This window comes from Sinocyclocheilus rhinocerous, unplaced genomic scaffold, assembly GCF_001515625.1.
Source record: "Sinocyclocheilus rhinocerous isolate Xijiao unplaced genomic scaffold, SAMN03320098_v1.1 scaffold3355, whole genome shotgun sequence".
In the NCBI taxonomy this organism is placed as follows: domain Eukaryota; kingdom Metazoa; phylum Chordata; class Actinopteri; order Cypriniformes; family Cyprinidae; genus Sinocyclocheilus; species Sinocyclocheilus rhinocerous.
This window is the reverse complement of record NW_015665856.1, coordinates 29,421-39,201: the sequence shown is the minus strand read 5'-3', so window position 1 is coordinate 39,201 and position 9,781 is coordinate 29,421.

Below are 9,781 nucleotides of genomic sequence, written 5' to 3'. Positions count from 1 at the left end.
TATCCCTTCTCATTCAGCCCCACGATGTTGGAATAATTCGAGACTGTGGGGCTGTAGATACGGGATGAATACGGTTTCTCCCACGATATTGACACCTTGGCATGGAGATCGGGGAAAAAGGCCCCGTCGTGAAGGCTGTGATCTAGCTCTCAGGAAACGCTCATCTAATTTGCTTTTAGGACGAGCGTCCTGTTTCTCGGCTGGCCAATCGATATTTAATTTCGCTACAGCACGAGTCACAACCTCCACGAGCTCCTCATACGCGAGGGACTGTGGTGGCGAGTCCACAGTCTCCTCTGTTTCGACACTCATCACATCCAACTCCTCGGAGGAAGATAGATGCCAGTGTCTGGCTCTCTCTCCGGGGGGAAGAAACCACAGCGCGGGTTTCCAAACCCTGAGAGAGAGCCGCGGATCTAGCGGGTGAGGACCGAGAAAAGGACGAGCCCGTCTCGGATCCCTCCGCTAAATCCACCCGCGATCCCCACGACAACAGTCTACACCGTGCCTCGGCAACAGCGGGACCGCTGCCAGCGGGATCGCGAGCCTGGCCGCTCTCATCAAACACGGCCAGAGCGGAGCGTGCGCAGCGAGAGCAACTCGCAGTCATGACAATCAGCTCCCTCGAGAGCTGACCGTGCATGCTCCGCTCCTAAACAAACAACACACAGATCGTGTGTATCCCCCGCCACCAGATATCGTGGGCAGGGAGGAACACAACGTTTGTAATGCCGTTCGCTCGCCATAGACTTTGACTTTGCTTTTGACATGATATGAATGCTTGTGCTGACAGACAACCATAAATAGGACTGACACATACTGTGGCGGGACGACCAAACGACAGACACAGTGGGTGTGGCGTCAGGCCTCGGAGAGGCTTTTATTAACAGAAAATAAACAAAGAAAGGAAGGAAGGAAGGGTTCAGGTAAGGGGCGGAGTCCAGCGGCCGCACGCGCTCCCCTCTCCAGTCCGAGGGGCGGTGGCTTCTTCCAGCGGCTGCATCCTTCTCGTTGCCCACGGCATGCGAAGGGACTAGACGGCCCGGCATCCTGGCCCGACGGCCGTGTAACGGGTGCGGTTCTCGTCCGGACCGCGGGTCCGGCAGCTTACGACTCTGGCGGCACGGGAGTCCCTCTACGCACCCTTCCTGGTCCCACGAGGACACCAGCGTGCATGCACGGGGAAGAGACTGGTCTCCCGAGGAGAGGCGCGCTCGACAATTAAACAGCGGCGGTGATGAGGCTCGATTCGATTCAGGTGTTCCCCATCACACGCTGCCAGCCCTGGCTATTTCAGCGCCCCTCCTCTCTCACGCACCCACTCCTGTCGGGAGCCTGGCGAAGGGTGGCAATTAAGGGACGGGGTGAAGCTGATAATTAGGGGGAGGCAGCCGACTCGTCACAATACACAGAGCACTACTGAAGAGCAGAAGCTGACTTGCGCTCTGCCGGATGCGCTTTTATACTTTCTGGTGTTTACGTCACCCCCGCTCGTGACGTCTCGCTGCTCCATTGGGCTGATTGTACACGTGCTTCAGAATGCGGTCACGCAGGGGCGTTCCCAAAGCGATTCTCGACGCAACTCAAGTTCCTGAAAGGGAAACGTCATATAAGTAGTCAAGTGGTCAAGTGCAAAGACCACAAGTGTGGGTATTTGGAAAAGGCATTTCAGTCACATCCAAACCAAATTAACTGGAAACGATGAACTGTGAGTAATTATGGTTAAATTAAAGGTGCACTTGTGGTTCTTAGAATTTATTGACTACAAATCCAAAAGAAGGTGTCCACCACTAATGCCATAGAATGAGACTTTTAATTTGAACTGATTTAATAAACATTACATTATTTTATGTATGTTATGTTATGTAAGTTATTAGTTTGTTTTAAATTATGATTTATAGTATGATTTTTACCTGGAAACAATATAACATACTGTAACAAAGTTCGTAGTTCAGGAAGAAGGAGGCGGGAACCGGCGAACGTTAAAATACTTTAATCAAATAAACAAACACAAAATGAAAATAAAGCGGCAGCCCCTCGCGGACGACTGCCGCACACAAAATACAAAATAAAATCCAGGCCTGGTCCTCTCTCGTCCCACTGTCGTCACTCCTCTCTTTCCGGAGCTCCTCCGTGGGACTCGAGACCGGTGAGTGGTGCAGGTGTCGCTCATTATCAATTACTCCACCGGCCTCGCTCCGTTCCCACGGCTCTCGGCCCCGCCCCCACTCGTCACACATACTATTTGATCTCATTTGATGCATCTCATTTAATCATAATTCTGTTCATTTTCTGACATGACAATATACTGAAATGGTTCATTTCCAGATGCAGCTGCAGCTGATTATATGGCTGTTTGACATTTGAAAATACAGTAGTTGTTTATAGATTGATTGTTGTTCATGTTCACGCTGAAGGCAGGTTTTGCCTGTCTTCAGTGACGGTTCAAATTAAAACACATTGTTTAAGGTCAAAGACTGTGTTGAGGTGACTGATGAAATGTGTCTTCAAAAAGACACATGATCATAGCTGTGGCAAATTACATGTTTTTTGTTTTTTTTACTAAAATGAATGTCACTGGTTATAAGTTCAGCCAGGAGTGTCATTTGAGTTGCTTCTTAGCCCAGTAAGATGGACAAAAAGTCATCATTTCATACTTTGCACTCTGAAGGCTTATATTGCATTTACATTTAATCATTTAGCAGACGTTTTTATCTAAGTGACTTACAAATGATTAAAGAAGCAATCAAACCAAGTCCAGGTTTCTTGATAGATAGATTAGGGTGACCATAGGTGCCATTTTCCCAGGACGCGTCCTGGCCAGCACGAGATCCACTTTTCTGCAGAGTTTAGCTCTAACCCTAATCAAACACACCTGAGCATACTAATCAATGTCTCCAGGATCATTAGAAAATCACAGGTAGGTTAATTTGATCAGGGTTGGAGCTAAACACTGCAGCGCATTGGCCCTCCAGGGCAAGATTTGAGGAACCCTGGAATAGAGAGTACTACAATTAGAGGGTCAAACTGTGAAGTGTAAAAAAGTAGCATTCATGTCTTGGGAGTGTATAGTACTTTAGCAATAGTAGAAGTATCAATAAATCAAAGTACACATTCCCCTTAATAATATTTTAGTAATTATGTACAATTACTAAATGATTGTACACACTTGTGCAATGTATATAATTACAATTAGACTTGATAGAAAATGATGAGCATAATATAAAATAATGTTCAAATATGAATTTCATTCATTCATTTATTCATTCATTCATTCACTTATTCATTCATTCATTCATTTATTAATTAATCCATTCGCTCATTCACTCACTCACTCACTCACTCACTCACTCATTCATTCTCTGCTCAGTTGTTTTCACACAGTATAACCATTAATGGAAACATGGTTAAAAATAAATAAAGAAAAAGAAAATCACCCCATGGGACATAAAAGTGCTCATAAGCTAAAGAAATATCCCTATATGAAAACCTTATCTATAAAAGGCTGGCAAATATAATAAATGTAAACTCAGCTAGTTTTTAGTGTTTTAAATTGAAGTTGGAGCTTAGCATTTGTAAGAGAGTGATGTTGGGTAAAAGCAGATACAGTGACAAAGTTTTAATTTAATAATGATGTGTCAAAGTACATTTGCATAGATTATCTCATAAGCTTATCATATAGCTCTGTAACGCTAATAATTTTAACACAAACGTAACATAACATTTTTTTAATATAAAAGTGAATGTCAGTAGCCATTCTTCAGGAACTTTAACACGACTATGATGTTCAGAGCTATTTCCCACACTTTTCTTGAGGTATTTCATGTATTCTTGTATTCGTTTATTCTGCTAGAATGGCTTTCAAACCATTCCAACTGTGTTCCAACCACACATTCATCTCGTATTCACTGGAGTGTTAAAAGCACCGGTGGGACCATGTTGTTTATCAGAGGACTGCTGGTTGAAGCTCCAGGCGACATACAAATACGCACATTTTCCGTTCTTTTGCCCGGTGTGTGAGTGTGCTTCCTTGGTACAGTACTTGGGGCTTCCACTGTTAAGAAAGGCAGATCTAAGAGGAACATTCTATTGCCCAGAGGTTGCTCTTGAATAGCTCAAACTAAATGGAGCTCTTTGATACGTTTCATACGGGAAGTATGCATATTCTCTGTGTTAAAATAACTTGTGCTGTGCCAGTTTAATGTGCTAAGACAACTGTAAGCAGAAGTAGGCAGACTTAAGTAGATTCCCCTAAATGCAGGGCCGGCTTAGACTTTGTTGGTGCCCTAGGCAAGATTTTAAATAGACACCCCCCAAAAACACTAAAATGCTTAATTAGACTAATTATTTGTGACAATAAGTAACTAATTTGATAAATAACCTGTTCCAAATAACAATAAGTGCCATCCAAAAATCAGGGAGCTGTGGTTTCAAAACTCAAAACTGGACAAAACAAAGTTTCAGAAGCTTATGTTTATTGTAAATAAAATGTAAATATTTTGTTTTATGTAAATTAAAAAAAAAAGTACGGTCACACTTTGTTTTAAGGTCCAATTCCGGCTATTAACAAACTATTAAATATGACGTTTGCCTCAATAAACTCATAATTTGCTGCTTATTAATAGGTAATGGGTTGGGACATAGGTTGGATTAGGGATGTAGAATATGTTTATGCAGAATATGTGCTTTATAAGTGCTAATAAACAGCCAATATGTTAATAATAGGCATGCTAATAAGCAACAAGTTAATAGTGAGAATTGGTCCCTATACTAAAACCAAAAGTACATATTATCTTAACCATTTAACAGTATTTAGAGCTGGAAGTGGAAAATACTAGGAGACGATCAGTCATATATATACTGTATATATATATACAGTAGTCAACATTTGAAGATGTGTGTATATGTGTGTGTATATAATAAAACATTTAAATAAATGATTAATATAATACAATTATCATCACAATCTGTTTTCCTTTTTTTTTCACCAGAATCTTTTTTGACCCACATGTGCAATTTGTCAAAAGATTTCAGTTCACTGTAGTTCATCCGAAAGTAGCGCGCTCTGTCTAACAATATCAAGTTTTAAAATATGCTGCATTAGAGCTTGTTAATATTTTATGACCTAACACTGGTGAAAGTGCCAGATTTTAGAGAACACTCCTGAGCTTTCCTTCCACTTAGTGATTATCAACCACAATTGCTAAGATGGTGAATCATTTGTTAAAACCCTCAGATAATGTTAAATGCCAGAGGGAAACTTAGGTCTCTATGAGATGTGTTGCTGTGATGGCTCTTTTCAAGGATGCACAATAAATTGATTTCAGGAAGCACTGCTTTTTTTCTGACAAGACATATTGCTCACCAACTTCATCACCAATTTTATTTCAGGTAGAGTGTATATATTAACCTTTAGAACAAGCCTTAAAATTGTCATTTGAGAAATTATTTCCTTGATTTTTGGAGACAAAAGACTTCGATGTACTGTGAAAACATATTGTAACTTTAAAAACTTAAAACTGGTACAGGAATATCTATTGAAAGTATAATGATGGAATGTTTGTGGCTGTGTGTAGCACCTACATATTCTTTTAAATGTAAAAAATTGTAAAGTCGCTTTGGATAAAAGTGTCTGCTAAATGACTAAATGTAAATGTAAATGAGGGTAGATCAAGTAACAGTATAATATTTTATTGTTATTTTATTGCTTTACTGCACAAATACTGGCCAGAATAAGCATTTACATTTATGCGTTTGGTAGACGCTTTTATCCAAAGCAATAGGAGCGAACCTATCGCTAGCAACATTCTCTAATGTTCAAGCTACGCTTTAAAACACAAGCTCTGTCATATTCTGTGATTGTCTCTGATGAGCGCGAGCCCTCACACGTTGTGCTGTGTGAAGTAGAAGTACAAACTGAACGGATTTGTCATGTTTATGTTGCTGTGTTTAGTTATACGGAATGGATCCGTGTACTGTAGTCGATATATGCAGTCAGCAGGCGGTTGGTTTAGGTATTTTTTGGCATCTCCATGTGGTCCTGTTCGGTATCGCTACTTGGCTTCTCTAAAATGTAAAAAAAAGCTCTTTGCTGTTGCACTGTACACATACTATACAATTCTGATTTTTTGTTTATGATGTTTTATTAACAAGGTTCGGGAGGAGCATGATCAGATAATCAATCAGTCTGGCCCAGGTGGAGCTCGTCAGCTAATCACCTTAACAAGCACATACCTGTATATATACAGCCAACTTACCTCAGTTCCACGAAAGTTTTCCAGCATTCGGTTTTGCTCCTTTTGCTATTATATCACAGACTCAACATTTTCCGTATTCACGTAGCAGTCGCTAGCGCGAGACTGCCTCCGCTAGCACTGCAGGCCTTGTTGCAATAATATTAAGTAAAGTCGCTAAAGGTAGGTTGTTTGTTGTTAAACGACGTGATGACATTATGGATGTTGACGTCATTTTTTATTTTTTTGAGGTGTGTTTTTGTTCAGGAGGTTTTGTACTCGTTCAGAAGATGTGTAATAGCGCCCCTGAGTGTATAACAGTGAAAACACGAAAAGCCGTAAAAACTCATCTTTGGCAGGGAAGCGATTTCTTCTAAAAGACGAGATAGCTTGTCAATGGCGGGGAAAGAGTTAATACGTCCCTAGACAGATGGTAATAGTCACCCTAAAAGAGAGTAAAATGACATATTAACATAACAATAAAACAATTACAATACATTTAGTAAAAAGTACTATTAAGCTATGATGTACAATAGAAACGCAACAGACCAACAATCAGACAAACATCAGACAAATACATGAACACATACACACACACAAAGCAAAAAAACCAACAGGGGGCAGCGAGAGCAGGTCTAGTAGTAAGCTAATGTTGACAGCTCTGATTATCAATGAGCCATTTCTTTAACTGGATCTTAAATGTACTATATATGTTTAGGTTTCTAATATTTATGGGGGTGAGGTTCCACTCAGTTCAACCCAAATTCACAGTGTTACAAATGTATTCCGTTATAACTCAACTTGACCTACCCTATCTCAACATTAAGAAAGGGTATCCCTTTGTGCAGCACATTTCAGAATGGACTGTTTTGCGAATCTGTTTTATGAATGTAATACAGGCTTTGCAGTAGCTGTTATTAAAGGAAGTGCAGATTCTATTGAACCTGACAGCAACCCCACAACTCGTATGTGAACACAGCAAAGTGCTCTTGTCAATTTTTTTTACATGTGAAGAGAGATTTTACATTTTAAAGGCACATCAGCAAAAACAACTTGTTTCATAAGGGTCAGAAAGAGGGTAGTCATGAAAAATCTGCTTGGTTGGCAGTGACCAAACTGAGATGGATCATTATAAGTGATCGATCTGGAACGCTCTACATATAGGTGGCCCACAAATAGCACTTCATATTGGAGACTCAACTCACATTTGGTCCTTATAGAGTTTGACAAGAAAAAAAGGGTAAGATTTCAGAAAACATGCCAAGCATTGTGTGTTTGTGGCTGTGTAGCACTGCCACTCTGCGTATCCTTCTGAAGTAGGGTAGACAACAGTTGTAATTTTTTTTTGTCATCTTGAATTTTTTTTAAACTAAACTCTTTGAAATACAGTTTGGGATTGCTTTTGTTGCGAAGGTTACATCCAAAGTTGAATTAGAATTTAATCAAAATGAGGTAGTATCCATATGCTGCAGAGCTGTTGTGTCCTTGGTCTCCAAAATCATACTCTTAAATGCAGTTTCTCCACCCTACTTGTTTCAAATGAGGCTGAGAGAAATGATTCAACAAAGCCTGCGACAAGTTCTGAATGTGTCACACGGTTCCTGCACCACCACAGTGGCAATCTAAGGGAGAACTGATGACTTACCAGATGGCCAAGGACACAGATTTTATTGGCCATTTATCCTCATTTAGACCCCTCACTTATCTAATGTCTTAATTCCCTGAATGTGTGGTCATATCCCCTTTGACACTTATTGAAGCAAACACTTAGAGTCGATCAGTCACAATGACCCTGAAAATGGCTGCAATTAAACTCTGAAAATCTGTGGTTTCAAGTAGTGGTTTCCTTGAGCTTTGTTTGCATTCGCCTATTCACATCAAACAACATCACACATTTCCTTAATCAGAACTAGTTCAAAACTTTCTTTTAAATTAACTGATTTGCAATTCTTACAGATACTAAAAATAATTTGCTACTTGTCATAAAGCATTTGCAGAGATTTCCTTGATGTTACATAGGTAAGCCAATTTGTGAGGTATAAACCTTTAATAGTGCTTCTGAAAAGGCTGTTTTATTTCAGGAGAGATCTACTTGGTTGCAAAGCATTCTGTAAAATCATTATCCTGACAATGTGACCCATTTGTTATGTATAACGGTGCTTATTAGAGACTTAGAGACTATTATGCAGAACATTTTAGCTCTGACAAGATTCAATGCACTGTTTAAATGATTAAAAGACCTTTTCAAGGGACAAAACGGTCCTTTAGTTTTAAATGACTGCCACTAAATCCACTTATTTCAGAAAATTGTGTTAATTTTTTTAAGATACCGGAGTATTTGTATATAACTCGATTATTTTTAAAGTGCTATAGTTTTGGAATGCAATTTATGTAATTGCAACAGACAGAAATTCTTAGCATTGTTTAAACAGCTTTATAATTAAAAATTGCCCAACTTTGTGGCACACATGCATATTTTCATTTCTCTCATGGCCTCTCAAGTTACTGAGAAGGACATTTAGACGATTGCACCATAAAAACTGCAAATGGCATGGTTTGGAATTACTCAAGAACTTTTGCCACAGCTGAGCTCTCTGGTCTCCACACAAGAGATAGTCAGGCGAGATCGCCTGTAAATGCTTTCAACCATGAGCGTTTACAGCCCATAAATTTGTTCATTCAAAATGGTCAATTATTCCCCTAGCTCTTTATATCCCACTCAGATGGGGCACAAGATCATAAAGAACGTGGATGGCGGGAGGTGTGTGGAATGACCAAGCTTCCTTAGAGGGAATATGTGTGCCAAGAGAGCATACTCCGTGTCAGGTTCCCGGGATAACAGAGGACTCAAATGCAGAGAACCAGGTGAAAAAACTCAGATTTATTTCTCACAAAAACAAAAACAATAGAACAATCACAAAATCAACGAACTAGTCCTTGGGGACTCCAGAGCCAGCCGGCAGAGCAATGCGGACCTCACGGGCTGTGGAAGCTGTCCCAGACTCAGCGTCCGCACAGGACAGGCGACCAGAGAGATAGCGAGGCAGGCTGACGTGCTATGATTTCTGACAGGCAGTTCACTCTCCTGTGATGTGACCCTGTTCCTCCACACACACACACGACGCGTTACTCTGCACTGCGCAAAACTCAGCATTAGAATCTATTGAACAGTCAATAGAAAATACTTGAACTAATAACAAAACATACCTACAGTCGCTGATTCAGAAGCGCCAGATTGTCATAGCAAAGTCGGAATTGACCCTTTTTTTTTTTTTAGAAATGAGTGAGCCTTGACCCCCGAAGGAGAGGGGAGATCAGAGGGCTCAAGGCTATGGAATAACATCCTGATCCACCACGTAGCATAAGCTTCTCTGGCCGGAGTCCTCGGCCTCAGCGCACCGCGGAGGAAACATGTAAGAAGAGGGTGTCTTACAGCTTCCACAGCTCCGGGCGGGGGCGCGCCCTCCGCCTGTGAGAGGAGATCTCTCGTGATGGGAATATCCCATGGAGCGCCGTCGAGGAGAGGAATCAGGTCCGAGAATTTCGGT